This window comes from Psammomys obesus, unplaced genomic scaffold, assembly GCF_907164565.1.
Source record: "Psammomys obesus unplaced genomic scaffold, mPsaObe1.curated_primary_1811, whole genome shotgun sequence".
NCBI classification, from domain to species: Eukaryota; Metazoa; Chordata; class Mammalia; order Rodentia; family Muridae; genus Psammomys; species Psammomys obesus.
Genome location: NW_026594083.1, coordinates 4,596,948 through 4,601,491, shown reverse-complemented (window position 1 = coordinate 4,601,491; position 4,544 = coordinate 4,596,948).

Sequence of the window (4,544 nt, the reverse complement as noted above, 5' to 3'; positions counted from 1 at the left end):
CACACACACACACACACACACACACACACACACACACACACACACACCTGTATATACTTCTGTGTGTTTTCAGTGACTGGGGGCTTCCTATTGCAATGCATTATAAGTTTTGTCTGTTCATCTCTGTTTTTGCCATGGTAAGGTTGCTCGGAGAACTCGGACAGTCCCATAGAGCACACAGATACTCCTCAACTTTTTAACTAGAGTTTCAGCAGCAGTCGCTGCTCATTTCCCATCTCTCTCTCTTTTTGACACAGAGTATGATGGTTACAGTAATTTACATCAACAATGCTGCACTTAAACAGAATTGCGGCCATCACTCGGTATGAGATCTCTTATATAGAGACTTAACGAGTATAGTTTTTAAAATCTTTTTTTGTATTGAACATACAGTAGCATCATTACTGTCATAATTCCCTAATCAAAACATTGAAAAAACTAATTTCATATTATTTATAATGTAAGTGATATAAATAGTCTAGAAATTATTTAACATAGGAGAGGGAATGTGTAGATTACATGCAAATATGATGTGGGTGGATTTGGGTCTTTCCCAGTCTGTCTCTGTGTGTATATATGTATGTATATGTGTGTTTGTCTGTATGTGTAATATTGTGTGTATGTGTGTATTGGTGTGTGTGTATGTGTGATGGAGGAAGAAGCATCAGAGGAGATGTTGAAACTAAGTCCCTATAAATATCTTGGAATGACATCCTGGGAAAAATTTTCTCTCTATTTGCTTGTTAGTATTTGTAGAAATAGCTCAACTCGTTTCCTTTTCAAGTTTCATGGATATTAATTTATACATATTCATATAAATTTCCAGATCAAGATAATATTTGCATTACTATGATTTCTCACTAAAGTAAGGAGAGTTCAGGACCATAGTTGACCTCAAAGAGAAACAAACTTTACTTCAGCTCTCAAAAGCATAGTACATGCTACAGTTTCTGTTTGATTAAAATCTTACTAAATCTGGACCTAAGATCTTGCTTCTTTTGTTCTTCTAGGTCATTTCAGGAACTTCCACCTGAAGACAAAATATTTGGTTAGTGATTCTTAAAGTGATCTGTGAAAATATGGTCAGTTTCCCCAAAAGTTGCTCTCTTCTCTCATGTCCACAAAGTAACAAAGGGTCAATGAAAGTCAAATCAGGTTATCTTTGAAGCATGCAAAAAATTAAGAAATATGGTTCTATTTCATATTAAACAACTAAAATAAACAAACCATTGATTTATCTGGTATAATAATTTTATGTTTAAAAAGAACACTTTTGTTGGTGGCTTTTATTGGCTAATCATTTTCTAGCTCTCCACACTTAGCTCTGTTGGCCCAAGGTCAAGGTGACCTTTTAGAAAGCTTTTCAGATCTATGAATTTAAGAGTAAATGGAAAATAAGCAGAATAGTTGTTACACATTAAAAATTCTTTCCTGCATTTTCATGAAGCAAATCTGCTAGGTTTCCACCATAATGACATTTTTGGTGATAACAATGGATGACTTGCTTGATTTGACTTCTCATTCTAAAGTGAAAATTAAATTCTATCAATGTCATTTAGAAAGCTCATGGGCCAGTTGTCTCTCTCTCTCTATCTTCTGTCTCTCTCTCCTCTTTCTTCCCTTTCTTTCCTCTTCCCTTACCAGCAGCAATTTTAATATATTCTCAATACCAAACCATCTGGATTATGCAGTCAGGGGGATATCTCAGTGGGCAAGAGCCCCCTCTATGCAAGTATGGGGAACTAACACCATATCTCTAGCATCCATGTTAAAACTGGACCTGGCCACAAATGCCTGTAACCCAAGAGTTGTAGGATACAGGGAGAGTAGGATCACAGGGCTTCTTAACTACCAGCCCAGATCCATACTTAGTGAACACACTGTCTCAAGGGAATATGATCTGGTATGACAGGGATTTTCCTCTGGCTCAGTATGTATGTATAAGAATATGATCTACAGATAGACATGTGCACATCACACACACACACACACACACACACACACACACACACACACACACACGTCCTTCTCCACTTCCCCAACCCCAGCAACAAGAGCAACAACAACAACAACAACAAAAAACGATTTCTTTTATTGCAGTGAGTAAATTTGTGGGTACCCCTTCTTTCTTCATTCCTCCTGCGGGGTACAGGAACATGGAGTTTGTGCCCCTTTTGCTTTCTTTTCAGAACTGATCTCCTGATAGTATCTGGGAGGTTTAACTGACCTATGTGATGACCCTAATCCACCAAGGACATCTGCTCTTTAATCATTTTGCTGTTCTTCCAGAAGTGGCAGAGACCGACTGCGTCTTGTCTGATGTGTCAGTGTCCACGGAGTACTAGTGACTTCAGACATAACACAGAGTCCTGAGTATGTCCGTGCTCCATTATATTTGCACAATTTACAATTCACTTACTTCAATGTATGACAAAGACTATAGTCTTTGTTTCCCCTTCCTTAGGTGTAGTTCTTCATATGTCAAGGCCCACTTCAGTATTCAGAGGGCACATCTGGACACATATTTCTAGCCAAGGTCTTGATGGCTCAGGAAACTTCATAACTCCATATTTTCTCTATGTGCCTATTCATCTTGTTAAAATGGTGGATCATATTGAAGGTAGTGTTACTGTAACTTATGGATGGTAATGAGAGTAAATTCAAGAAACCAGTTTACAAAGAAAAACAGAATGATAAGCTACCAGGAGGCATCTAAGTAAGATTATTCACATCTGTGTAAATACTTAGGACTTTATGTATATCAGTGAACAGCCTGTGGCTATTTGCTCAGTGACTAAAGTTCCCCACAAGAGGCTAAAGACTCCTAAGTTGCAACTGTGTGATCAAATTCTTTTATTTCAAAATCCTTACATACTCCACAGATAGTACTGTGAGTGCTGCTAACCAGTCCTCTGTCTTACTTCAGAAGGAGCCACTGTGAATGACACAAGCTGGCAGAAACCCAGCGAGGCCATGCTCGGTTCCCACATCAGGAGGCCCTGTCAGCTGACAGGTAATTGCTAACTTTAGCTCAGTTGACTTTGTTCTCTCTCAAAGTTGCTAAAAGGACAGTTGGGAAAATTTACATGTTTCACTATTGAAATAAACAGGATGTTGTGGTCTGGTTAAGAAAATACAAATACAGTAAGATAGATATAGACATGCATATGCACACACACACACACACACACACATATATGTATATGCAAAGAAACAAAGATACCCATACAGAAAGAAAGGAAAAATCTAAGTTTTCAGGTAAGGGAAAAGGCAAAGATTTAATATTACATGCCAATAATTTAAAAATAAGCATATAAGGACAAATCTAGAAAGATAACTATTTTTTATTTATTATAATGTTAGGTTTTCTATAGTAATTTCTATAGTATAGTATAGTATAGTATAGTATAGTATAGTATAGTATAGTATAGTATAGTATAGTATAGCAATAGCTAATAACAAATAAAAATCACCTCAATTTTAGCTTTAAGTTTCTCAGTATGGATTAGCACTCAGGTATAGATGGATTTAATAATAACAAATGAGTTCATAATTACTACTGCTTAACTTGGAAAGATAATGACTAAAAGACAAAGCCTTAACCTATCATGAAGATAAACAATGATGTGTGTAAAATTTCCTTTGTGCTGTGCCTCTCAAAGTCATTGAAGCAAGACATAACAGTGATGGTGCTTTTGGTAAGTCAGATATTTTGATGATGATTGACTGAAACTTTTAATATTTTTAGGAAAAGGGGAATTTAATTTATTTTCCCAATAGGTGTTCTTTAATTTGATTATTTATTTTGGTAGATTTAAAATGCAATTGTTTACAAAATAATAATTGTTGTTTTAAAGAGGGCAACTGTATTCAAGATTGGGTAATGCTTTAGTGAATTATTTTAGTCACATTTTTAATATTTAAAACTTTTATTCAATAAACAAATGAAATATTTCTGGATTATTCAAAATATTTTTTTAATTGCAAAGAAAGACTATATTTAGTGGTTTCCTTAGATTGGAGACTTTGTCTCAGCACATAGACACTCGGGATACCAATCCGTAACCGAGGGAATGATCTCTCTTCTATCCCCTGCCATTTTGCTTATGTGTCTGCCCATCATTCCTTTTAGTGGGCAGGTGCTATGTTTTAGACTGGTCTGTGGAAAAAAAAGCCAGAGTTGTGTTGTAGATACTTTTAGCTTGAAACTTTGTCACAAGTAAAAAAAAAAAAGCCTTACCATCAAGCATTCAAAGTCCTGTGGCTGCTTTCCTGTGAAATGCTTATTGTTTACTTTATATTGTATAGTATAACGCTAAGAGGCAGGTAGTTCAGTTAGCGCTTCAGTGACAATGTAGAAAACGTTCCTGGCCATAGGTGAGGTGCTTCTGACCAGCCATCTTTGCCTTTTCAAAATGAGGCTTGTACATAATCTTTTCCAGCTTTGACATGTCCCAGGTTCTTCAGTGACATTCTGTCTCTCTTTCTATCTCTGACGTGTGTGTGTGTGTGTGTGTGTGTGTGTGTGTGTGTGTGTGTGTGTG